General features: G+C 44.7%; 1 protein-coding gene across 1 annotated transcript in view; it reads left to right on the top strand.

Moving 5' to 3' along the window:
* The first annotated feature begins 2,948 nt into the window (after window positions 1-2,948).
* Window positions 2,949-27,220, top strand: part of LOC140480647 (leucine-rich repeat and death domain-containing protein 1-like) — a 258,495-nt gene continuing 234,223 nt past the window's right edge. Inside the window, exon 1 of the transcript XR_011961360.1 lies at window positions 2,949-3,180. The gene's annotated coding sequence lies outside the window, so the exon portion shown is untranslated. The remainder of the gene's footprint in view (window positions 3,181-27,220) is intronic.

Here is a 27,220-nt window from a genome sequence, read left to right as displayed (position 1 = left end):
GGAAGTGCAGTTAAAACTCTGATGAGTATGAAAGGTTCCTTTGGGCCCTTGGACAGAGATGAGGGGGGTGGTGTAGGTGCAGGTTTTCCATGTGCCGGAGGAAAGGGTGGGTTTGTGGGGGGTGCGTGGATCTGACAAGGGAGAAAGATTAGGGCCAATCAAGGATAGTAGTGGGGAAGTTGTGTCTAGAGTCCAAGGAGCTGGGGGAAGCGTTAAATGAATATCTTTTTCACCAGTATTCCCACTGGAAAAATACAATATTGGCGAGAAGAATACTGATATACAGACTTTACCTTATCCCAGTTCCAACCAACCAACTTCGCACCGCCCTCATGACCTGTTCTACCTGTCTGTCTTCTTTCTACCCTCCTCTCTGACCTATCACCATCACTCCCATCTCCATCTACCTATTGTACTTTCAGCTACCTTACCCCCAGCCCAACCCCCTCCCATTTATATCTGCAACTCCTCTGCTCACAGTCCCATTCCTGATGAACGGCTTTTGCCTGAAACATTGATTCTCCTGTTCTTTGGATGCTGCCTGACCTGCTGTGTTTTTCTAGCACCACACTCTCAACTCTAATCTCCAGCATCCGCACTCCTCACTTTCGCCTAGACAGGATTGAGGTTCACAATAAGGAGCTGTTAGAAATTCTAGAAAGTGTGAAAATAGATAAGTCTCCTGGGCTGGATGGGATTTATCCTCAGATTCTTTGGGAAGCTAGGGAGGAGATTGCAGAGTCTTTGGCTTTGATCTTGGCGCCATCATTGTCTACAGGAATAGTGCCAGAAGGAGGATAGCAAATGTTGTCCCCTTGTTCAGGAAGGGGAGTAGAGGAAACCGTGGTAAATATAGACCAGTGAGCCTTACTTTGATTGTGAGTAAAGTGTTGGAAAAGGTTATAAAAGATAGATTTATAATCATCTAGAGAGGAATAAGTTGATTAGGGACAGTCAATACAGTCTTGTAAAGGGTAGGTTGTGCCTCACAAACTTTATTGAGTTCTTTGAGATGGTGACCAAACAGGTGGATGAGGGTAAAGCGGTTGATGTGGTATGTATAGATTTCAGTGAGGCATTTGATAAGGTTCCCCATGGTAGGCTATATACAAAATATGGAGGCATGAGATTGAAGATGATTTAGAAGTTTGGATCGGAAATTGGATAGCTAAAAGAAGACAGAGGGTGGTGGTTGATGGGAAATGTTCATCCTGGAGTTCAGTTACTAGTGGTGCACCGCAAGGATCTGTTTTGGGGCCAATGTTGTTTGTCATTTTTTATAAATGACCTGGATGAGGTTGTAGAAGGGTGGGTTAGTAAATTTGCGGATGACACTAAGGTCGGTGGAGTTGTGGATAGTGATGAAGGATGTGAAGGTTACAGGGGGACATAGATAAGCTGCAGAACTGGGTTGAGAGATGGCAATAGAGTTTAATGTGGAAAAGTATGAGGTGATTCATTTTGGAAGGAGCGACAGGAGTAAAGAGTACTAATGGTAAGATTCTTGGCAGTGCAGAGATGATCTCGATGTCCATGTACATAGATCCCTGAAAGTTGCCACCCAGATTGATGAGGTTGTAAGAAAGCATACGGTGTGTTAGCTTTTATCGGTAGAGGGATTGAGTTTCAGAGCCATGGGCTCGTGCTGCAGCTGTAGAAAACCCTGGTGTGGCCACACTTGGAGAATTGCATACAGTTCTGGTCACTATATTATAGGAAGAATGTGGAAGCTTTGGAAAGAGTTCAGAGGAGATTTACTAGGATGTTGCCTTGTATGGAGGGAAGATCTTATGAGGAAACGCTAAGGGACTTGAAGCTATTTTTGTTAGCAAGAAGAAGGTTGAGAGGTGACTTAATTGAGATATATAAGATAATCAGAGGGTTATATAGTGTGGAAAGTGAGTGCTGTTTTCCTCAGATGGTGATGGCTAGCATGAGGGTTGTAGCTTTAAATTGAGGGGTGATAGATATAGGACAGATGTCAGAGGTAGTTTCTTTACATAGAGATTAGTAGGGGCAGGGAACACATGCCCTGCAACTGTAGTAGACTTGCCAACTTTAGGGGCATTTAAATGGTTATTGGATAAAAATATGGATGAATATGGAATAGTGTCGGATAGATAGGCTTCAGATTGGTTCCACGGGTCGGTGCAACATCAAGAGCTGAAGGGTCTGCACTGAGCTGTAATGTTCTATGTTCTATATTCTATGTCTGATGGTGGGTAAAAATAGGAAAACAAGGGAAAAGGAGCAGACCTTCCAATGCCTGGTGCACAGTAACAGTAAATTCTAGTCACTGGTTTTCAAGGAGCACAATATTGTGCAGGGAACCTGTCAGCATTTCGCTGTCATCATTGATCTGAAACTGACAGCAGCTGCTTGAGTTTTCACAGTTAGATGTGGAATTCGAGATTTTGTTTTCAGGGCATGCATTGTTGAGATACCCCAGACTGCAATCAATTACAAAACATTGAACAAAACCTTCCACTCAGTTTCAATGTAAAAAGAACTCTTGCAAATAGTACTATTTGTTGAATGTGTTACCAGATTATAAGATTTCAACAGTATACAATGATCATATTTATTGCTATACAAAAGTATCATCCCCGTACTAATACCAAAGTAAAATACTGCAGAAGTTATGGATCAGAAATAAAAACAGAAATGGATGAAATCATTCATCAGGTTGACAGCATTTGTGGGGAAAGAAAGAGTTAACGTTTTGAGCCAAATGACTTTTCTTCAGAATAGAAGAGAGGTAGGTAAATCATGCATTTTATTCTGTTGAAAAGGAGGAGGGGTAAGTGGAACAGAAGGGTAGGTCAAGGAAAGGTTAAGGGAAATTGCAGATCAAAGATGTCATAGAACAAAGAAAAAGGCAGTGGAAATAGCTGTAGACAAGACAGCATATATCCAGAGTAGGTGCTAACAGCAGAATAAAAATGAGGTTTGACTGAAAGCAAAACCATGAAAAATAAGGTACAGACACTGCAGAGAGTGGGGGAGAGGGGACCAAAAGGGGACAAAATATCAGAACAAAGGACAGAGTTCATGGTATAAAGTTGTTGAACTCAATTTTCAGTCCAGGATGTTTAAAGTACCTAAGCAGAAAGTGAGATGCTGTTTCCCCAGCTTGCTTTGAGCCACGTTGGAACACCATGGCAGGCCCAGGACAAAAAGGTGAGCAAGACAATTGAACATGTAATAACAAAATGGGAAAATACTGGAAGGTCACGGTCATGCTTGCAGACCGAATGGAATTGTTCTGCAAAGCACTCACCCCCATTCTGCGTTAAGTATTCCCAGTGTAGACAGTCCCGCATTGTGAGCAGAAAATACAGTAGACTGGATTGAAAGAAGTATAAATAAATCACTGATTCAACTGGAAAATGTTGTGTTCTGTCTCACAGTTAATGTGCCAGCATACCTTGAAGAGACTTGCTGTATCATAAAATGTACCCTGAGAATATGGGCAGCATGGTGGCACAGTGGTTAGCACTGTTCCTTCACAGAGCCAGAGACCCGGGTTCAATTACCGCCCCAGGCGACTGTGTGGAGGTTGCGCATTCTCCCCACGTCTGCGTGGGTTTTATCCAGGTGCTCCAGTTTCCTCCCAGTCCAAAAATGTGCAGGTTAAGTGAATTGGCCATGGGAAATTGTCCATAGTATTAGGTGAAGGGGTAAATGTAGGGGAATGGGTCTGGGTGGGTTGCACTTCGGAGGGTCGGTATGGACTTGTTGGGCCGAAGGGCCTGTTTCCACACTGTAAGTAATGTAACCTAAATATAAAAGTCTCATTGTTTATCTTAAATACTGTCACTTGAATCATGATTCTCTGCTGGAAACATGCTGCTGTGTTATAACATAACAGCTTAATGTTACCCAGATACTTAGATGCCTAAGCAATGCAAAATATCTGATGGATTCTTAACACCATTATATTCATGTACAGTTTCTTACATAACAAGAGGTCACATAACCATTACTGCATCGGATGAAACACCCTTTTTGAGGCAAATAAAACACCAATGTAGCGGGGTGGCCATCAATAAAAGACTCCATTATCTTGATGACAAATATTTGGAAAACTAATTGAAGATCAAGTGGACAAGAGTTTTGGACAACAAAGAGTTTGCATAAAGGAACAGTTTCCTATCATTAAACAATATCAGCTTCTGTGAGAACAGAAAACAGTATAGATCTGTAACTAGGATAATGACCTACACAAAAATAGAGCTGATTTCTTTCTGATGTGAATATATGTCTTTTCCAAGGTTAAAATGAATTTCTAAGGTTACCTTTCAAAATAAAAGGAATGCTCTCTTGAGCTGGAACACGGGACCATTCTAGTGCAGTACAGAAAGTTTGGAAGGCTGGAATGCTCTATCCCAGACAATTGATACATAAGTTACAGTCTCTCATAACAAAGGCTGCAACAAGTCTGTTATTAAGAAAGGAGCAGTTTTAACTTACTCTGTCACAGTGTAAGTAGAGTTACAGATTGCAGAAAGCTCATAATGGACTAGGCATTCAGTGACACTCTTACTGAATGACAACAAATATAATTTTGTTTTACAGATCAAGTGATTAATGATCCCAAAAATAAATCTAAAAATCTAATTTGCCATTGGAAATAAGGGTTTCAATAAATTAAAACCTTTGAATCCTAGAATCCCTATAGTGTGGAACCTGGCCATTTGGCCCATCAAGTCCATACTGACTCTCTGAAGAGCATCTCACCTAGAACTATCCTTCTACCTGTAACCCTGCATTTCCCATGCCAAATCCACCTAGCCTGCATATCCCTGGACCTTCATCAGGAATAAAGGCAGGGAGCCTCCAGAGTGGAGAGATAAATTGGTTGGGGGAGGGGCTGGGGAGAAGGTAGGAAAGAGTACAATGGGTGAATGGGGGTGTGGATGGAGGTGATAGGTCAGAGGGAAGGGTGGACTGGATAGGTGGGAAGGGAGATTGGCAGGTAGGACAGGTCATGTGGACAGTGCTGAGCTGGAAGGTTGGAACTGAGATAAGGTGGAGGGGTTGAAGTGTTCCGAGAGGGAAGATGAGGCGTTCTTCCTCCAGGCGTCAGGTGGTGAGGAAATGGTGGTGGAGGAGGCCCAGGACCTGCATGTCCTCGGCAGAGTGGGAGGGGGGAGTTGAAATGTCGGGCCATGTGGCGGTGGGGTTGATTGGTGCGGGTGTCCCAGAGATGTTCCCTGAAGTGCTCTGCAAGAAGGTGTCCAGTCTCCCCAGTGTAGAGGAGACCGTATCGGGAGCAACAGATACAATAAATGACATTGGTGGATGTGCAAGTGAAACTTTGATGGATGTGGAAGGCTCCTTTGGGGCCTTGGATGGTGGTGAGGGGGGAGGTGTGGGCACAGGTTTTGAAACTCCTGCAGTGGCAAGGGAGGGTGCCAGGATGGGAGGGTCAGTACCACTCTGATCTAAGTGTTTTGAAGACCAGTTCAAGGTAAGAAATAACAGACTTCAGCTTGTGTCATACAGATAGCAACCCCAAGAATCTATTGACCAGTTTATTGGCTGATGTCTCTAAAATGGGCAATAGTATGGCTTTTCCACTGAGGAACTATTAGAGAGACTCACTGAGTTAGTCATTGTCTCTACACCAATTAAAGCCTTAGGAAGGATCTTTTGAGCAAGAAAATGAACCATAACACTGATGCATTTCTTGAGGATGGACATAGGTATAAAACTGGAATGGCATCCCATGTTACAACTTAAAATAGACTACTTCACAGTGTATAATAGATCACCAAATTTCTGGTATAAAGCCTTGCACGTCACCTTCAGGTTACTGTCTCTGCATAACGGATCTTCAGTCAGTTACGGGAATCTAATATACCAATTACATCTGTATGCACAGCATCCAGACAATGTTTATGAGTCTCTGATATCACAACCTTGCAAATACTTAGAAACAAACACTGAAAGTGCTGGAGAAACTCAGCAGGCCTGGCAGCATCAGTGGAGAAAGAAGCAGAGCTAATGTTTCAAGTCCAGTATGACCCTTTTGTAGTCTATCCCATTGAGCAGCTTCATCACAAACAGAAATCCATTCTGCCCACAACAATCTTTGAACCTTGCGTTTAACTCTGACATCATTTACTCCATGCTAGTTTGCCTGTGGCTCAGGTAGTGATCCAGATGTTATTACCTTGGAGTTTCTGCTTTTTAATTTTGCTCCTAACTGTTCAAACTCTTTCAGCAGAACCTAATTTCCATTCTAACTGATCTCATTGATATAAACATATATGTTGACTACTGGATATCTCACCTCCCTCATCAAGTTATTTTCTCTTGCCCCAAGAAGATGTGATGAACCCTGGCACTGTGCAGACAGGACACCTACTCATGACTGCAGTGAATGGTATCTATCTCCCTAATTATACTGCCCTCTGCCACTGCTGCACTCCCATTTCTGCCACCTTGTACCAAGATACCATTGTCAGTTCATTCAGCCTTCCTGCAGACACCACGTCATTCACACGGCTTAGAAGAACTTTGCAACTGTTGGACAATGGCAGGGCTGAGGCTCCTCAATTGCAATTCTCTGAGTCCTCGTACCTGCCCCATCTATAGTCACACCCTTTTATCCCTGATCACAGTCGAGGTTTATACAACATGGAACATAGAACAATACAGTGCAGAACAGGCCCTTCGGCCCTTGATGTTGCGCCAACCTGTGAACTATTCTCAGCTCATCTCCCTACACTATCCCAAAGTCATCCATGTGCTTATCTAAGGATTGTTTAAATCTCCCTAATGTGACTGAGTTGACTACATTAGCAGGTAGAGCATTCCACACCCTTACCACTCTCTGCATAAAGAACCTGCCTCTGACAACTGTCTTAAACCTATCACCCCTCAATTTGTAGTTATGGCCCCTCGTACAAGCAGATGTCATCATCCTAGGAAAAGGTCTTTCACTGTCTACCCTACCTAATCCTTTGATCATCTTGTATGTCTCTATCAAATCCCCCTTTAGCATTTTTCTTTCCAATGAGAACAGACCCAAGTCTCTCAGCCTTTCCTCATAAGACCTTCCCTCCAGACCAGGCAACATCCTGGTAGATCTCCTTTGCACCTTTTCCAATGCTTCCACATCCTTCCTGTAATGGGGCGAACAGAAATGTACACAATATTCCAAGTGAAGCTGCACTGGCGTTTTGTATAGTTGTAGCATGATATTGCAGTTCCAGAACTCAATCCCTCCACGAATGAAACCTAACACACCGTATGCCTTTTTAACAGCACTAACCACCTGGGTGGCAACTTTCAGGGACCTATGCATATGGACTCCAAGATCCCTCTGCACATCCACACTACCAAGAATCTTTCCATTGAACCAGTAGTCTGCCTTCCTGTTATTCTTCCAAAAGTGCATCACCTCACATTTAGCTGCATTGAACTCCATTTGCCACCTCTCAGCTCAATTCTGCAGTTTATCCAAGTCCCCCTGCAACCTGTAATATTTTTCTAAACTGTCCACTACTCCACTGACTTTAGCGTCATCTGCAAATTTACTAATCCATCCACCTATGCCTGTGTCTAAGTCATTTATAAAAATTACAAACAGCAGTGGTCCAAAACAGATCCTCGTGGCATACCACTAGTAACCGGACTCCAGGCTGAATATTTTCCATCAACCACCACTCGCTGCCTTCTTCCAGAAAGCCAGTTTCTAATCCAAACTGCTAAATCACCCTCAATTCCATACCTCCACATTTTCTCCATCAGCCTACCATGCGGAACCTTATCAAAGGCTTTACTGAAGTCCATGTATACCACGTCAACTGCCCTACCCACATCTACATGCTTGGTCACCTTCTCAAAAAACTCAATGAGGTTTGTGAGACATGACCTGCCCTTGACGAAACCATATTGACTATCTGAAATCACATTGTTGCTTGCTAGATGATTATAAAGCTGATCTCTTATAATCCTTTCCAAAATCTTTCCTACAAAAGAAATAAGGCTCACTGGTCTATAATTACCTAGGTCAACTCTGCTGCCCCTCTTGAACAAGGGCACAACATTTGCAATCCTCCAGTCCTCTGGTACTAAACCTGTAGACAATGACGACTCAAATATCAAAGCCAAAGGCTCTGCTATCTCCTCCCCAGCTTCCCAGAGAATCCTCAGATAAATCCCATCCGGCCCTGGGGACTTGTCTACTTTCACTCCTTTTAGAATTGATAACACCTGTGCGTAACTGACCTCGATCCTTTGTAGTCTAATATCTCGTACCTCATTCTTCTCCTCTGCAATATTCTCCTTTTCCTGAGTGAAAATCAATGAGAAATGTTCGTTTAGCAGCTCTCCGATCTCCACACGGTCCACACTCAACTTCCCACTTCTGTCTTTGACTGGCCCTATTCATCTTTTTATTCCTCACATACCTATAGAAAGCTTTAGGGTTCTTCTTTATTCTATTTGCTAAACACTGCTCGTGTCCTCTCTTTGCTCTTCTTAACTCTCTCTTTAAATCCTTCTTAGCTGATCTGTAACTCTCCATCGCCTCATCTGTACCATCTTGCCTCATCAACACATAAGCCGCCTCCTTCTTCTGAACAAGAGATGTGATTTCTGTAGTAAACCACAGTTCCCTGACCTTATAACTTCCTCCCAGCCTGACAGGGACATACCTATCAAGGACATGCAATATCTGTTCCTTAAACTAGCTCCACATTTCCATTGCCTGCATCCCCTACATTTTGCTTCCCCATTCTATGCACCCTAATTCTTGCCTAATCGCATTATAATTGCCCTTGCCCCATCGATAACTCTTTTCCTGTGGCATGTACCTATCCCTTTCCATCGCTAAACTAAACGTAACTGAATTATGGTCACTTTCTCCAAAGTGTTCACCTACAACTAAATCAAACACCTGGCCTGGTCCATTACCAAGCACCAGATCCAGTGTCGCCTCCCCTCGTGTCGGTCCTTCGACATACTGTGTCAGGAAACCCTCGTGTACACATTGGACAAAAACTGATACATCCGACGTAGTGGAGCTATAACATTTCCAGTCAATGTTGGGGAAGTTAAAGACCCCCATAATGACCACCCTTTTCCTTTCACTCCTACTCAGAATAATTTTGCTAATCCTCTCTTCCACTGCCCTGGAACTCTGCGGAGGCCTATAAAAAACTCCAAGCAATGTGACCTCTCCTCTCCTGTTTCTAACCTCAGCCCACACTACCTCAGTAGATGAGTCCTCATCAAAAATTCTCTCAGCCACCGTTATACGATCTTTGACTAACAAGGCCACACCTCCCCCTCTTACCGCCTTGCCTGTTCTTAATGAAAGATCTAAACCCTGGAGCCTGCAACATCCATTCCTCACCCTGCTCTATCCATGTCTCCTAAATGGCCACAACATCGAAGTCGCAGGTACCTATCCATGCTGCAAGCTCACCTACCTTATTTTGGATACTTCTGGCGTTGAAGTAGACACACTTCAAACCATAAGACCATAAGACCATAAGACATAGGAGTGGAAGTAAGGCCATTCGGCCCATCGAGTCCACTCCGCCATTCAATCATGGCTGATGCGCATTTCAGCTCCACTTACCAGCGTTCTCCCCGTAGCCCTTAATTCCTCTAGACAACAAGAATCTATCAATCTCGGCCTTGAAGACATTTAGCGTCCCGGCTTCCACTGCACTCCGTGGCAATGAATTCCACAGGCCCACCACTCTCTGGCTGAAGAAATGTCTCCGCATTTCTGTCCTGAAATGACCCCCTCTAATTCTAAGGCTGTGTCCACGGAGCGGACACTTCGCTGTCTGCCAACACATTCCTGTGACCCTGAAATCCTGTCCCCGTCCTCCCTACTCTCATCCTCCTGTGCACTGCAGCTACACCTCCAGTTCCCATTCCCCTGCTGAGCTAATTTAAACCCACCCGAATAGCACCAGCAAATTTCCCACCCAGGATATTGGTACCCCTCTCGTTCAAGTGAAGACTGTCCTGTTTGTACAAGTCCCACCTTCCCCAGAATGAGCCCCAATTATCCAAAAGCCTGAAACAGTCCCTCCTGCACCATCTTTGCAGCCATGTGTTCAGCTGATATCTCTCCCTATTCCTTGCCTCGCTATCACGTGGCACGGGTAACAAACCAGAGATAACAACTCTGTTTGTTCTAGCTCTCAGCTTCCACCCTATCTCCCTGAAATCCTGCCTTCTTTCCCTATCCCTCTTTCTACCTATGTTGTTGGTACCTACATGGACACCAACTTGACGCTAGTCACCCTCTCCCTTCAGGACTCCAAAAATACAATCTGAGACATCACGGACCCTGGCACCTGGGAGGCAATACACCAACCGCGAGTCCCGTTCGTTCCCAACAAACCTTCTATCTGACCCTCTAATTATTGAGTCCCCAGTGACTAACAATCTCCTCCCTACCCTCCTTCCCTTCTGTGCAACAGGGACAGGCTCTGTGCCACAGACCTGGGCCCCACTGCTTGCCCCTGGTAAGTCGTCCCCCTCAACAGTATCCAAAACGGTGTACATGTTTTTCGGGGGAACGACCACAGGGGATGCCTCCACTGACTGTTTTTTCCCCCTTCGAATGGTCACCCAGCTTTCTTCTTGCCTAGGAGTAACTACTTCCCTGTAACTCCTATCTAGCACAGCTTCTGCCTCCCGAATGATCCGAAGTTCATCCAGCTCCCGCTCCAGTTCCCTAACACGGTCTTGGAGGAGCGAGAGTTGGGTGCACTTCCTGCAGATGTACTTGGATGGGAGACTAATGGTGTTCCTGACCTCAAACATCATGCAGGAGGAACATTGTTCTCCCTCCATTGCCATCCCTGCTAGTCCCCTAGTCACAAAGTGAAAAAAAGGCGCTTACCTGAAATGTCCCTGGTCTTTAAGGTTAGAGGAGGTGGTTGGGTGGGAGGCCCTACAAAGTAGGGTCTCGGGTTGAGAAGACACTGACTTATATAGCAGTACGGAAATAAAAATAAGAAGTCCCTCCTTTCCCAGAAACCTCTGCTCTCTGACTTCAAATTTAAAAGCACAATCAATGACTCACCGCTCCCAGCAGGCCCCTGGTGCAAGCTCCCGCCCTTCGAGTTGCTGCTGCTGCTGAAAAACAGAAAGTGACTTCTTCCGAAGGCTGGGGTATATTTCCCCTTCAAAGATATATGGCAATGCTTACAGCTCTGATTCCAGCTCCTCAACCCAGATTCAAAGTCCCTTGGGCAGCAAACACTTCCTCCAGCTGTGTTCTCTCAGGATCACACTGGTGTCCAGCAGCTTCCACATATTGCAGCTGCCTCACAACGTCAGGGACCCGGGTTCAACTTCACCCTCGAGTGACTGTCTGTGTGGAATTTGCACATTCTCACCATGTCTGCATTGGTTTCCTCTGGATGCTTCGGATTTCTCCCACAGTCCAAAGTTGCACAGGTTAGGTGTCCAGGGATATGCAGGTTAGGTGGAGTAGCTGTGAGAGATGATGGGTTACAGGGATAGCTTAGGGGGTGTGGGTCTGGTTAGGATGCTCTTTGGAGGGCTGGTATGGACTTGATGGGCCAAATGACCTGCTTCCACACTGTAGGGATCCCATGAAACCATCACTCGTCATGCCATCACTATCACATTGAATTTCATTTTTAAATTAATGACCAAGATTTCCTGCTTTTTACACTTTACTGTAATATTTTGTTTTTAAAAAATAAAACAAATACTGGTATGAATTTTACACTTAAGCAGCTATTTTTAGAAAAAGAGAAGAGAGGAATAAAAGAAAACACTGAAGATCTAAACAGAAACTGAAGACCTTACTTTTATTTAAAAGGCTATAAATGTTCACCAATCCTAATTACCAATCAGCTGCTTCGCTTGCACTTGGATCATGCTCTAGTTTGTGATATTATCCCCCAATGGTCTCATGATATATCGGCCTCTCAGTGCATGACTTCTATCTTCTCCTACTCATCTATTGCTCTGAAACGTTTACCTCTTGCAGTAAACCTTTAATGAAATCACTTTTGCTTCCTCTGCACTGAATTCCTACTCTGAACCAAATTTCCAAGTCTATACTCACTTGGCCTCTGTCTCACTCTGCTGAGTGTGTTCCTGCAGGGGAACTAAGCTGCTTCGATATCTCACATGTCGTGCATGGTGCTAAACATCCCCACTTCTGACCTTAGGTCCTTGATGAAGAAGTTGAAGATTGTGGGCCAAGGATATTACCCCAAGGAACTTCTGTAGAGGAGTCCTGAGCTTGAGATCATTGACCTCCAATAACCATAGGCAAATCCTGTTGTTAGTTGATAATTAGGGAACTAAGAGGGCATGTAGACTCCATAAACACCCTCATACTCAATGATTGAGAAATCCAGAACATCAGCACCAAAAATAATGCTGAAGCTAGATAAGACTCCAACCAGTGGAATGATTTCCTCATGATTTCCATTGATCTTGATTCTTCTAGAGTTCTTTGATGCTACACTCAATCAAATGGAGATTTGATGTCAAAGGCAGTCACTTTTACCTCAGTTCTAGAGTTCAGTGCTTTTGTCCACAGTTGAAACAAAACTGTAATGTGGTCAGGAGCTGAGTGGCTCCAGCTAAACTCGATGATAGTTATTCCTTCGTAAGTGCATCTTGGTAGCACTGTCAATGATCCCTTCCACCACATAGCTGATGACAGAGTACAGACTGATGGGCCAAGTTGGACTTGTCCTTTTTTTTGGTCAACTTACCTTGGTAACTGTATATATCGCTGAGGAGAGACCAGTTTTGTCAATATACTGGGACAGTGGAGCTAAGAGCACACTAGTTCTAGAGCTCATCTTCAGTTCTTTTGCTGAGGTTTTGTCAGGGCCCACAGCCTTTGCAGTATCCAATGCCTTCAACCATTTAGTGTAACTATGTGGAGTGAACTGAATTACCTGAAGACCGGCATCTGTGATGTTAGGGACTTTAGCATTTTTTTTGCACTGGTGTCCTGGATTTCCAAGCCCTTCAGTATGAGGATGCTTTAAAACCTATATGTCCTGTTAGTTGCTTAACTGCCCACAAACATTCATGATTGGATGTGACAAAGTTGCAGATATTAAATCTGATCTGATGCCTAGATCTATCTATCACTTGCTGCTTCTGTTGCTTGGCATGCTGTTGTCCTTTGCTGTGTCTTCACCAGGTTGGCACCTCATTTGTACATATTCCTGGTTCTGTTCCTAGCATGCCCTCTTTCACTCTTCATTAAACCAGGATTGAACTCCCACCTTGACGGTAATGGTAGATTGTGGGATATGCAGGCCTTGAGGCTAAACATTACGGTTGAGAACAATTCTGCTACTTCTGAGGGTATAGGCCCAAAGTATCAATTTTCCTGCTCCTCGGATGCTGCCTGACCTGAGGTGCTTTTCCAGCACCACTCTAATCTTGACTGACCTCCAGCATCTGCAGTCCTCACTTTCACCTAGCTCCTCATGGATGCTGAGTCTTGAGCTGCTAGATCTGTTCAAAGTCTATCCCATTTTGTGTGGAAGTAATGCTTGACAAAACAACGGAAGATATCCTCACTATGAAGATGAGACTTCCTCACCATAAGGACTGTGGTGTGGTCACCCCTACTGACATGCCATGGATGCATTCTTCAGTGATAGTCAAATTGGTAAGGATGAGCTCAAGCAGATTTTTCCCTCATGTTGGTTTCTCACCACTTACTGCAAAACCAGTCTAGCAGTAATGTCTTTAGGACCCGTTCAACTCAGTCAGCATTAATGTTGGCGAGCCCCTGTTGATGATGGGCATGAAGTTCTCCATCCAAAGTACATTTTATTCTCCTGTAATCATATGTTTTTACTCTAAGTGGTGTTCAACGTGGAAGAGCATTGATTGATCAACTGGCGGGGTGGGGGTGGGGGGGGGAGGGGGGTTGCGAGTTGGGGATGGAGAAGTGCTCCCTGATGCTATGAGGTCTGGAATCAATGTTGACGGTACCCAGGAAATTCTATCCAATATTTTACCATTCTTTTGCCACCTTTACTGGATCCATCCTGCTGTGGGACAGGACATACCCAGGAAAGGTGATGATTGAGCCTGGTATGCTTCAATGCCAATGTCAGGCTATTGTTTGACTCTTCTGTGACATAGTTATCCCAGGTGCTTAAAGGAAGACTTTACAGGATTAATGCAGTTCACAGCGTCAGCATATAGAAAACCACAAACCATATCACAATTAACATATCGACTTCTGTTGAAATCTAGGAGAAAGTGTGGATTGCAGATGCTGGAGATCAGAGTCAAAAGGTGTGGAGCTGGAAAAGCATAGCAGGTCAGGCAGCAACCGAGGAGCTAGAGAGTTGATGTTTCAGGCATTCCTGATGAAGGGCTTATGCCCAAAACATCAACTCTCCTGTTCCTCAGATGTTGCCTGACCTTCTGTGCTTTTCCAGTGCCACACTTTTCAACCACTGTTGAAATCTACAGATTTATGACTTTGCTTTTGCAGTCAGCTTCACTTGAAGTGCTTATATTTTCAACAATTTTCATTGACCCAGAATTTCCTGCAAGTGTCAGTGTTTGCCAGTGCAATTGCCACAACAGAGTCAGTACAAGGTGAGAGGTAGGGGTGGGATCTCGTTGGAGGAAGAAGAGAGACCAGGTAGCGATCTGCGAGGAATATAAAGGTGTCACAGCACAGAGTTATAGTTGCTGAGGAAATCATGAAAGGTAGTTTAATCACCATAAGTAACCATCTGTTTATTTTGTGGATTGGACATAAGCATAGGGAAGGTTGATTCCTTCATTTAGCCTGTAATTATCAGCATTAACTTATTTCGTGGAACAATCTATGCAGGTTGAAGGTTAAGGGACAAGTATTATACATGTTAATGACCCCAGCTGTTTTAAGAATGGGAATGACAGGACCATCAGGCTGAGCTTCTCCAGAATACATTGAGGAACACTGCAGCTTCCAAGTTTCAGTCTAAGTGAATTCATCAGGATTAATGTTGTTATTGCATGCCTCAACATCTCAACATTTGCTAATATCGAGAAAGGAAAATTCAGGTCATTATTACAATTAAATATACACATTACTGAAAAATAAACTGATCTTTTAAATCTTTTCTCGGCTTCCAATTTTTATTTAGTTGAGAATCAAATTATTTTTAAATAACTCAGTATCAATTGACCCATCCAAAGCCTTGAATATGATTTACTCTGAGGTTATTAATATACAGCACCCTCTTATCTTTGAAACACTAGAGGATATAATCTTCATTTCCCCGATCCTTTCTCATAAAACAATCCTGCCATCCCAGGGTTTAGTCTGGTCAACCTCAGTTGCAATCCTTCCATTGCCAAACATATCCTCTCTTAGATAAGAAATGCAAATCTGCACACGGTAGTCGCAGTGCAGTCTCACCAAGGCTGTACACAATTGTAACAAGTCCTGCTTTGTCCTGGATGAAGGGCTTTTGCCCGAAAAGTCGATTTTCCTGCTCTTCGGACGCTGCCTGTGCTTTTCCAGCACTACTCTAATCTAGACCTTGTCCTGGATGGTGTTGAGTTTCTTGAGCATTTTTGGAGCTGAACTAATTCAGGAAGCAGGGAGTAATCCATCACATTCCAGACTTGTGCCTTGTAGATGGTGGATCGGCCTTGGAGAATCAGGAGGTGAGTTACTCACTTTAGGATCACTCCCTCTGATTATGTAGAATTGAGAACCTAAACTGATTGTTCTAATCCCCGTAGGATTGTGTACTTCAATGTCCAAAGGTCTTTTAGTAAAGTTTAACAGTAAAATTATTTTAAATTAAGTTTAAATCTCGAGGCTTAGGACAGAACCAGCTAAAAGGCAGAAAGCGATAAGAGGATTAATTCCTTTCACAAACATTCACTTGCTCTCTCTGTTGTCAATGACTCTAACTTGAACTCTACAGCACAAAGGAAGAGAGTAGGAGAGAATGATGCGTGGATAGAATATTGGAACAAAGAAGGGAAAGATGGTAGTTGAGGAGGATGCTGAGTGTTGTTGATAGGATGGAGGAGTAAGTGATGAGTCCGAAGAAGAACAAAGGGTGAGATTGAGGAATGTAAGTCTTAGGCTTTAATTGAAACAGTTATTCAAGTTAAGGAACCGAGAGGCCCAAAAGAATGGTGTCAGATCTGGAGAATCTGACAAGTGGCAATTAACTCTTGTGCCGTATAAATGCCTGGCAATGACAATCTCCAATAAGAGACAATGTAAATATTACCTCTTGACATTTAATGCTTCTACAATCCTGAATTCTCCTGCTATCAATGTCCTTAGGGTTGCCATTGATCAGAAACTCAACTGGACTCGCCAAATAAACATAGTGGCTACAAGAGCAGGTCAGAGGCTAGGAATACTGTGGCAAGTAACTGACCTCCTCACTCTCCAAAACCTGTCCTCCATCTACAAGGCTTAAGTCAGGACTGTGATGAAATACTCCCCACTTGTCTGAATGGGTGGAGCTCCAACAACACTCAAGAAGCCTGACACCATCCAGGACAAAGCAGCCTGTTTGAATGGCATTACATCCACAAACATCCACTCCTTCCACCATCAATGCTCAATTGCATCAGTGCATCTACAAGATGTTATGCAGTAATTCATTAAAATCCTTAAAGAGCATCTTCCAACAGAAAGACCACTTCCATCTAGGAGGACAAGAGCAGCAGATATATAGAAACATCACCATCTGCAAGTTCCCCTCCAAGTCAGTCACCATCCTGACTTGGGAATTTATTGCCATTGCTTCACTGTCACTGGGTCAAAAACTTGGAATTCTCTGCCTTTGGGCATTGTGGATTAGCCTACAGCAGGTAGACAGCAGTGGTTCAAGAAGGTAACACAACACCAACTTCTCAACGGGAACTAGGGATTAGCAATAACTTTTGGTCAGCCAGCAATGCCCAAATCCCATGAATGAATACAAAGAAACAAATGTGCAATGGAACTGAAAATGGCTTTGACCACATCTCAATGGGTTCATCTCAAGGTGTTGCCTAAGAGATTTTATTTCACTTACAACATTTATTTTACCCAGGATGAGAATAATCTCAGATTATGCCCTTTACAATGTGTAATGGAACCTCTAGCCATACACGGCGACAGTGATAGAGGCCACTGAGTGAGGAGCTGAGCACTTCTCTATGATTTCCATTAGCAGGTGGGGGTGGTGAAAGAGAACTGTAGGAGCAGTTATAATAGATCTTCAATGGAAAGAAAAGCTGTTATTTGTGGATAGAAAGGCATTTGCAAATGGAGAAGGAACAGAAAGGATTTTCTCAGCCCAATGTATCCTACATGGTCATTCCATGTATTGTATAAATAGTCCTTGTTTGTCTTTAATTTCACTTCTGTTTGTAATGATCCGATGCCTATGGAATTAAGAATCCCTGCTTCATGACCTTTGAGACTTCTGTGTGTTCAAATCTCATATTAAAAGTGTAAAGAGGGAAGGACTGTTGAGTTGACAAATTCAGCCATGTCCCACAGAGTAGCAAGTTCAACACTGAACATTAATATCACACTCAGTAAAGAGTGAACACAAAAGCTCATGCGTGTTTCTTCTGTGAAAAAGGAATGCCCATAACTCTTCTGTAAATGTTAACGTGTGCCAACCATGTGCCAGTCCATTTAACTCTCAACAATAATGATGATACACACATGAGTAAAGTGGAACCAATGTAATATGAAATATTTACAAATTAGATTTAAATTTGAGAAACAACAATGCCGTCTTTGTGCTCTGAATAGGTTTATGTTAATAGCAATGGAGTTAGGCAAGAAAGCTGTGATACAGAGTCTCCCATCAGCCTCTTTGATAGTCCACCTGTACCTTTAAGCATTGTCTGCTGATGGTGGGTTTCACCAATGAAAGGATTTTCCTAACTGCACAATCACATTTGCCTTCCATGTACTGATAGAATTTCAAATTGTCATTAGAATTACATAGGAACAGCAAGTTCTCCCCACCTTCAGTTCTCCCATCAGGAACTTGCACAATGAGCATGACAGAGGAATGAAATACTTACTTTGGTTAACTAGGCAGATTTGTAGCATTGCTTTACTTCATCTGCATGTGGCCGGTAAACAGATCACTTTATACATTTTTCAGGCTTTCCTTGAGAAGATTGCAAACATTAGATGTTCTTATACTTAATTAAGACATCAACCTTTATCCAGCTGCAAGGTGGACACAGAGAGGATTGACAGCAGCAGAGAGGCACAATCACATGATCAACCTTGCAACGGTGGAATCTATCCAAAGTGTCATCTCTCTGGTATTTCAATCCTGAGACAACACCCATTGTATAAATTAAGGATCATATTTGCAGCTAACAAAGTAGGCTTTTTAATCAAACAAGTTTCAACTACAATCTTGGTGTAATGCTATGATATAATCTTTATTTAAGATCAGTGTTGTGAAATTTATGCTGAAGACATTCACTAACAGTAAATATACGGCCACTTTTCACTGAGGTAAGGAGGCTTTTGCTTAATAAAATGAACTGTAAGTCATGATGCAAGATGCAAGATGGAAGAGTTCTACAGCAGTTTCAAAAAGTGACAGATCCCAAACAAAATAGTTTGTATCCCAGGGTGCTGAATCTGATGGCAGGGCAGACAGATGAAATAAATTAGGTGGCCAGCAGACTGCCTTCCTGCCCACCCTCACCCTGTCCTGTATATTATGGGGTAGTGGATAAAGCATCAGGCAGCATGCCTTCCCTTGGGCCTATTAAGGTAGATTATGAACTGCTACTTCAGGGCCTCTGTCCCGCTCTCCTGCAATTCTTGGCTATTCCTTCAACTCTTCCCATTTCCTCTAAATCCAAGGAGAAAGTGAGGACTGCAGATGCTGGAGATCAGAGCTGAAAAATGTGTTGCTGGAAAAGCACAGCAGGTCAGGCAGCATCCAAGGAGCAGGAGAATCGACGTTTCGGGCATGAGCCCTTCTTCATTCCTGAAGGTGACCATGGGCACTCAGGTGGGCCCTAGCTATACCTGCCTCTTTTTCAGCTATGATGAAAAGTCCTTTTGCAGTACCAACACAGGCACTGTACCCCAGCTCTTCTGCCGTTACATCGATGACAGCATTGGTGCTACACTCTGCACCAAAGCTGAACTAGACCAGTCCATTGACTTGGCCAAGACTTCCACCTTAAATTCACATGATCTATCTAGGACACCTCCATCCCATTTCTTCGTTTCCATCTCTGGCGACAGTTTACAGACTGGCATTTACTATAAACCCACAGACCCTCATAACAACCTGGACTACATCTCCTCCCACCCGTTCTCCAAATTTCTTTGCCTTTGTCACATCTGCTTAGATGAAGAAACACACCACTTCCAAGCATCCCACATGTCCACCTATCTTTAAACAATGTGATATCCCTCCCTATCATCCAGACAGCCCTCTGTCACATCTCTTCCATTCCCCTCTCCACTGCTCTAAACCCTCCCCCCCTCTAAACGCAATAAAGACAGAATCCCCCTTGTCTTCACCCACCATGCCACCAATGTATCATCTTTAAACACTTCCACCAACTCCAACCAGACCCCCCCATCACCAGGAACATCTTCCCCTCCCCACCCTTCTCTGCCTTCCACAAGTACCATTCCCTTTGCCAATCCTTGGTTTGCGCCACTCTCCCCATGAGCATCCCCCGAACCCTTTGTACGTTCCCTGGCATCAAAACCTGCCAGCACACCACCTCTCTCACCTCCATCCAAGGACCCAAACAGGCCTTCCAGATGAGACAGTGGTTCACCTGCCTCTCCTCCAGGTAAAAACAATGACTGCAGATGCTGGAAACCAGATTCTGGATTAGTGGTGCTGGAAGAACACAGCAGTTCAGGCAGCATCCGAGGAACAGCAAAATCGACGTTTTGGGCAAAAGCCCTTCATCAGGAATAAAGGCAGAGAGCCTGAAGCGTGGAGAGATAAGCTAGAGGAGGGTGGGGGTGGGGAGAAAGTAGCATAGAGTACAATAGGTGAGTGGGGGAGGGGATGAAGGTGATAGGTGGGGGGCGGGGGGAGGGTAGAGTGGATAGGTGGAAAAGAAGATAGGCAGGTAGGACAAGTCATGGGGACAGTGCTGAGCTGGATGTTTGGAACTAGGGTGAGGTGGGGGAAGGGGAAATGAGGAAACTGTTGAAGTCCACATTGATGCCCTGGGGTTGAAGTGTTCTGAGGCGGAAGATGAGGTGTTCTTCCTCCAGGCGTCTGGTGGTGAGGGAGCGGCGGTGAAGGAGGCCCAGGACCTCCATGTCCTCGGCAGAGTGGGAGGGGGAGTTGAAACGTTGGGCCACAGGGCGGTGTGGTTGATTGGTGTGGATGTCCCAGAGATGTTCCCTAAAGCGCTCTGCTAGGAGGTGCCCAGTCTCCCCAATGTAGAGGAGACCACATCGGGAGCAACGGATACAATAAATGATATTAGTGGATGTGCAGGTAAAATTTTGATGGATGTGAAAGGCTCCTTTAGGGCATTGGATGGAGGTGAGGGAGGAGGTGTGGGCACAGGTTTTACAGTGCCTGCGGTGGCAGGGGAAAGTGCCAGGATGGGAGGGTGGGTTACAGGGGGGCATGGACCTGACCAGGTAGTCACGGAGAGAACGGTCTTTGTGGAAGGCGGAAAGGTGGGAGGAGGGAAATATATCCCTGGTGGTGGGGTCTTTTTGGAAGTGGCGGAAATGTCGGCGGATGATTTAGTTTATGCGAAGGTGGTAGGGTGGAAGGTGAGCACCAGGGGTGTTCTGTCCTTGTTACGGTTGGAGGGGTGAGGTCTGAGGGAGGAGGTGCGGGTTCTGGACGAGATGCGTTGGAGGGCATCTTTAACCACGTGGGAAGGGAAATTGCGGTCTCTAAAGAAGGAGGCCATCTGGTGTGTTCTGTGGTGGAACTGGTCCTCCTAGGAGCAGATACGGCAGAGGCGGAGGAACTCTCCTCCAACCTAGTTTACTGTATCTTATGCTCCCAGTGTGCTCTTCTCTAGATTGGTGAGACCAAACGTAAACGAGGGTAACATTTCACTGGGTATCTCAGCCAGGCCTGTAAGGGCCAGCCTGACCTCCCAGTCACTGCCCATTATAATTCCCCTTCCCACTCCTTTTCTGAAATGACCATCTTCTGCTTCCTCCATTGCTACAACTAACCAAACCGCAAATTGGAGCAACAATACCTCATCTTCAGCCCGGACAGCATACAGCCCTGAGGATTCAACACTGAGTTCTCCAATTTCAAATAACCTCCCTTCCAATCCCCTGACTCCATTGCCACCCCCTCCTCCACCCTTCCATTCCTCCGACCGACCCTTCCTTCCATCTACCAACCGGATTCATTCTTTCCATGGACCAACCAGGCCATGCCCTCTACCTGTGTGCACCTATCACCAACTCGTCAGTCTGCCCTTCTCCCCATCCAAAACCCTCCCCCATGTCCCCCCTTATCTACAGCTCTCCTTACACCCACTCCTCGTCCTGAAGAAGGGTTATACCTGAAATGTTGATTTCTCCACCTCCTGATGCTGCCTGGCTTGCTGTGTTCCACAAGCCTCCTGCTTGTCTACCTAGGCAGGGAAAAAGCAAACATCTGGCAACTTTCATTGCACAGGCTATTGGCAGGAAACAAGATGGCTCCTTCATTTGGGATTGTTCCCTGGGAAAACGAACACACCACCAAAATTATAGCCTCTAGTTTGTCCTTCCCCTCTTGGTTTCTAACTCTCAACCCTCCACCTCTGCCATACCCTGTGCTAAGGTATGCTTGACAAGGCCATACAATGTAATTGGCTTTAGCTGAGCACCACGATCTAAGGCACTTTGTCTTCAAGGTTGACTGTAGTCCTGGCAGTGGCTATTACTCAATCCTGGCACTGCCAAGATGACAAAACTGTTCTCTGGAGTGGAACTTCTTGTTCCTAAAGGGAAGAGGTCACAATCTTAACAAATTAAGGATGCCCACCTTGCTGAGGGGCAGGTAGATTTCTGGTCAGTGCAGAACTGATGGATGTTTTGGCTGCCAGGTGCATGTCCTATATTCCCCATGGAATTTAACCCAGGGCTTTAACTTGATAGTAACGTTGTAGATGGCCTAACTACAAACTTCCAAATCTCTCTTAATTCTGGAAGTGACCTTTTAGATTGGCTATTTATGTCTGTAACTCCACTCTTTCAGAAAGTTAAGAGAGAGAAGCCAGAGAATTATAATTAACCTAATTAACCTAACATCTGCTATCAGGAAATTGATAGAATCTAACATTAAGGATAGGGTAACTGAAAATCTTGAGACTTGCAGGCACAATGGGCTAAATGGCCTCCTTCTGCACAGTATCCATTCTGGTGAGCATTCACAACCTTGTGATGATTATTACCACAAAACCAATGCCAAGCTGTCATCATTATCTCCCCACTCATCGCATTCCAGACATTCTTCATTGACAGTGCAAAATAATTAAATCAAACTTTTCTATTATCCGTTCCTCTTCTGAGCTTGAATCTGTGCCAGTTGTGGAATTTGTCACATGAATTTAGTTGGTCTATGATTGAATACCCTGTATTTGAATACAGACATTAAATAAGATCTAATCTATGCCTTCTTGTCTGAAATATGAATGTTCTCATATTTCCAGTACCTCTCAGAATTCAAGAGGGTAGAATTTCAATGGAGCTTCTCTATACCTCCCACTAGAACCTCAGGGTAAGGTTGACAGAATTGTCAGAGAAATGGCATAAATGGTTAGTTGCGCTCCCAATGAAAATTTATTCCCAGGTATTCATTCTGTATCGAGATATTATACACAGTATCTCACTGTCAGGACCTATGTTACATTTCTCAAGATTGTAAATGCCAAGATGTAGTTTGTTTTGTTTAAATGCTACACAACATACTGAATATTTCATACCATCACCCTAACCTAAGATGTTAAATTAATGGCATGTGGATTTTACACATTGTTTAATACTGCAATGTAATGATTTTGGAGTTGGTATTGTGGATGGATAAGTCCAAAAGGCCTGAAGGACCTTTCTCATTTAAACAGATCTTGCGATTTTCTGTGATACTACCGAGCATTTTAATGGCATTATCTGCTCTTTGGTGTGCACCCATAAGAACACAGTTCCCTTGAAGGTGATTGGTAAAGATTTTCAGTAATTTTTCATTCACACACATATTCCATTTTAAGACCTGGTATGGTAATAACAGAAATCAAGTGATGTTTATCATGTTCTGGTAAAACAAAATGAAACATACCACAGCACAACGGCTCAGTGGCTAGCACTGCTGCCTCACAGCACCAGGGTCCCAGGTTCAATTCCAGCCTTGGGTGACTGTCTGTGTGGAGTTTGCACATTCTCCCTGTGTCTGCGTGGGTTTCCTCCCACAGTCCAAAGATGAATTGGCCATGCTAAATTGCTCATTGTGCTAGGTGCATTAGTCAGAGGGAAATGGGTCTGGATGGGTTACTCTTCGGAGGGTTGGTGTGGACTGGTTGGGCCGAAGAGCCTGTTTCCACACTGTAGGGAATCTAATCTAAATGGGAAGTATTGTCGCCTGTAGATTTGTTGCCCTGCTGCTTCAGTTTAGGTTCAGAAAACATGATATTTGGTTACAAAGACAACAAATGCTGGAGATCACAGCAGATCAGACAGCATCCATGGAGAGAGAGAGCAAGTTAACGTTTCAAATCTAAATGACTCTTCATCAGAGCTGAAGTGTGGAGGGGACAGCGTTGATGCAATAATTTGGGGGAGGTTGCTGGGGATAGTGGGTGAAGGGTACTGGTGAAGAAAAGATGTTGATAATTCAATTTAAGAGATTGGAGTGTGAGAATGGTAGAACAATGGTGTGTCTCCTAAAAGACTGGAAAGGTTAGTAAGGGGATGGGGGAGGGGAGGACATGATAACAAGCTAAAATAAAGGGAAGAAATGTTCACAATTTTGAAGGTGTTGAATTCAACATTAAGTCCAGTAGCCTATAGAGTGCCTAGTCTGAAGGTGAGATGTTGCTCCTCCAGTTTGCGTTGTGATTCATTGGAAAACTGCGGCATGCCAACGATAGACATGTGGGCATGCAAGCAGGATGCTGTGTTAAAATGATCAGTCACGGGAAGGTCAGGGTCTCGCTTGCGCACAGACCAGAGGTGTTCCACAAAGAAGTCATCTAGTCTGTGTTTGGTTTCTCCAATATAGAGTAGGCCACATTGGGTGCAGCAAATACAATATACAAGATTAGAGGAGGTACAGGTGAAATGCTGCTTCACCTGGAAACACTGTTTAGACTCTTGGATGGTGAGCAGGGAGGAGGTGAAGGGGCAGGTATTGCACCTTCTGCAGTTACATGAGAAGGTGTCATGGGGAGGCGGGGTGGTATTGGTGGTTGTGAGCTGGACTAGGGCGTCCTGGAGGAAACAATTCCTGTGAAATGCAGACAGGGAATGAGGGAAGATGTGTTTGGTAGTGGCATTCTGCTGGAGTTGTTTGAAATGGCGAAAATCATCCGTTGAATGTGGGGGCTGGTGCAATGAAAAGTGAGGACAAAGGGACCCTTTGTTGTGAGAAGTGGGAAGGGGCAAGGTTGGAAGCATGCGTGATAAGTTGGATATGGTTGAGGGCCCTGTCAACCACAGAGCATGGGAAAAAAACCGTCAAGGAAGAAGCAAGCCATGTCAGCAGTGATGTTTTAGAAAGTGGCAACATCTGAACAGATGTGATGTTGGAAAAGGAACTGGGAGAATGGGATGGAGTCATTGCAGGACATGGGGTGTGACAACTTAATTTACTAAATGGTAATGTTCTCGGGAGTTCTGCTGAACAAAAAGACCTTGGAGTGCAGGTTCATAGCTCCTTGAAAGTGAAGTTGCAGGTAGATAGGATAGCAGAAAAGGCTTTCCTTTCCTTTATTGGTCAGAGTATTGAGTACAGGAGTTGGGAGGTCATGTTGCGGCTGCACAGGACATTGGTTAGGCCACTGTTGGAATATTGTGTGCAATTCTGGTCTCCTTCCTATCAGAAAGATGTTGTGAAACTTGAAAGGATTCAGAAAAGATTTACAAGGATGCTGCCAGGATTGGAGGATTTGAGCTATAGGGAGAGGTTGAATAGGCTAGAGTTGTTTTCCCTGGAGTGTCAGACGCTGCAGGGTGACCTTATAGAGGTTTATAAAATCATGTGGAGCATGGATAGGATAATTGACAAAGTTTTTTTCCTGGGGTTGGGGAATCCAGAGGTAGAGGGCATAGGTTAAGGGTGAGAGGGGAAAGATATAAAAGAGACCTAAGGGGCAACGTTTTCACACAGAGGGTGCTATGTATATGGAATGAGCTACCAGAAGTAGTGGTGGAGGCTGGTACAACTGCAACATTTAAAAGGCATTTCCATGGGAATATGAATAGGAAGGGTTTGGAGGGATATGGGCCGGGTGCTGGCAGGTGGGACTAGATTGGGTTGGGATATCTGGTCAGCATGGACAAGTTGGACCGAAGGGTCTGTTCCCATGCTGTACATCTCTATGACTCTTTGACAATATGACAAGCTGTAGCGAATGTACTCATGGGAGTCAGTAGCTTTGTAGTGATTGGCAGTGGACAGTTTATTCCACTGGAGAATGAAGGCAGAGAGGTCAAGGAAGGGAAGGGAACTGTTGGAAATGGACGAAGTGAAAGTGAAAGGTGGAAATTGTAAGCAAAATAAATACATTTTTAAGGTCTTGGCTGGAGGGTGAAGTGGAACCCAGGCAGTCGTCAATGTATCAGAAAAAACAATTGTGGATGGCGCCAGTTAAGACACTGGCAAGAATACACATAGCCCATAAAGTGGCAGGCATAACTAGGATCCATGTGGGTGCCCATGCCCACTCCTTTGACATGGAAGAAGTGAGATGAATTAAAGGAGAAATTGTTCAGTGAGAGAACAAGTTCTGCCAGGCAGAGGAAGGTGGTGTTGAATGAGGATTGTTCAGGTCTCTGGTCAAGGAGGAAGCCATGCGTTCTCAGACCATCCTGGTGGGGAATGGAGGTATAGAGGGATTGGACATCCATGGTGAACAGCAGGCAGTTAGGGCCAGGGAACTGGAAATTGTCAATATGGTGGAGGGAATCACGGGTGTAAGTAGGAGGGTCTGGACAAGTTCAGAGAGGAAGGAATCAAGGTGGGAGGAAGTGAGATCAGTGGGGCAGGAACAGGCTAATATGATGGGCTTACCAGAGCAGTCTGGATTGTGGATTTTGGGAAGGAGATAGAAGCAGGCTAACCAGAGTTGGGAGACTACTAGGTTGGAGGCAATGGGGGGAAGATCTCCAGAGGTAGAGAGGTTGGTGACAGTCCTGGCAACAATGGATTGAAGTTCGGATGTGGGGGTCATGGTCCGGCGGGCGGTAGGAAGAAGTGTCTGAGAGCTGGCATTGAGCCTCCACAAGGTAAAGATCAGTGCGCCAGACTACAACAACACCACCTCTGTCGGCTGGTTTGATAACCCAGTCAGAGTTAGACCTAAGAGAGTGATGTGTGGCAGTTTCAGAAGGGGACAGGTTAGAATAGCTGAGAGGAGCAAAGAAATCGAGACTGCTGATGTCACGCCACCAGTTTTCAATGAAGAGATTGAGGGCAGTTAAGAGGTCAGGGGAAGGGGTCCAAGTGGCGGGTAGAAGGGTCAGTGGAACGGGGGGAGGTCCTGCCTGAGGGAGTGAGCACAGAGACGGAGGCATCAGACAAACAGTTCAACATCATGATGAGCCTGACATTCATTAAGGTGGGGGTGTAAGGGTATGAAGCTGTGTCCTTCACTGAGCATAGTACAATCAGCCTCAGAGAGGGGATAGGTCAGGAGGTATGGTGAACACATGGCATGGGATTAGGGGAGAGGCCTCAGGGGAACGGAAAGTAATGGCATCTGAGGGAAGGGGTGGGTGCTGGAGGGAGTGGGGTCCGCAGGATGGATAGTGGCATCTATAAGTTGCTGCAGCTTGTGCCCTTTGATGTCCATAAGAAAGAGAACAACTCTTTAGTCAAGATGATGGATGAGGCGAAGGATGAAGTGAAATCGGATAATGGCACAGATTTCAGAGATGGTGAGTCAGTGTTTTTGCAGAGTGGAGTTGAGGGTATACATATGCAGGGGCATGGCGTAGATCATGGATCGCAGGATCCGGCGGGAATGTGGTATGTCCTGGTGATACTTGTAATCCTGGGTA

Source organism: Chiloscyllium punctatum, chromosome 8 (assembly GCF_047496795.1).
Source record: "Chiloscyllium punctatum isolate Juve2018m chromosome 8, sChiPun1.3, whole genome shotgun sequence".
Lineage (NCBI taxonomy): Eukaryota > Metazoa > Chordata > Chondrichthyes > Orectolobiformes > Hemiscylliidae > Chiloscyllium > Chiloscyllium punctatum.
The sequence above is the reverse complement of the archived record's forward strand: the minus strand, read 5'-3'. Positions and strand labels throughout refer to the sequence as shown.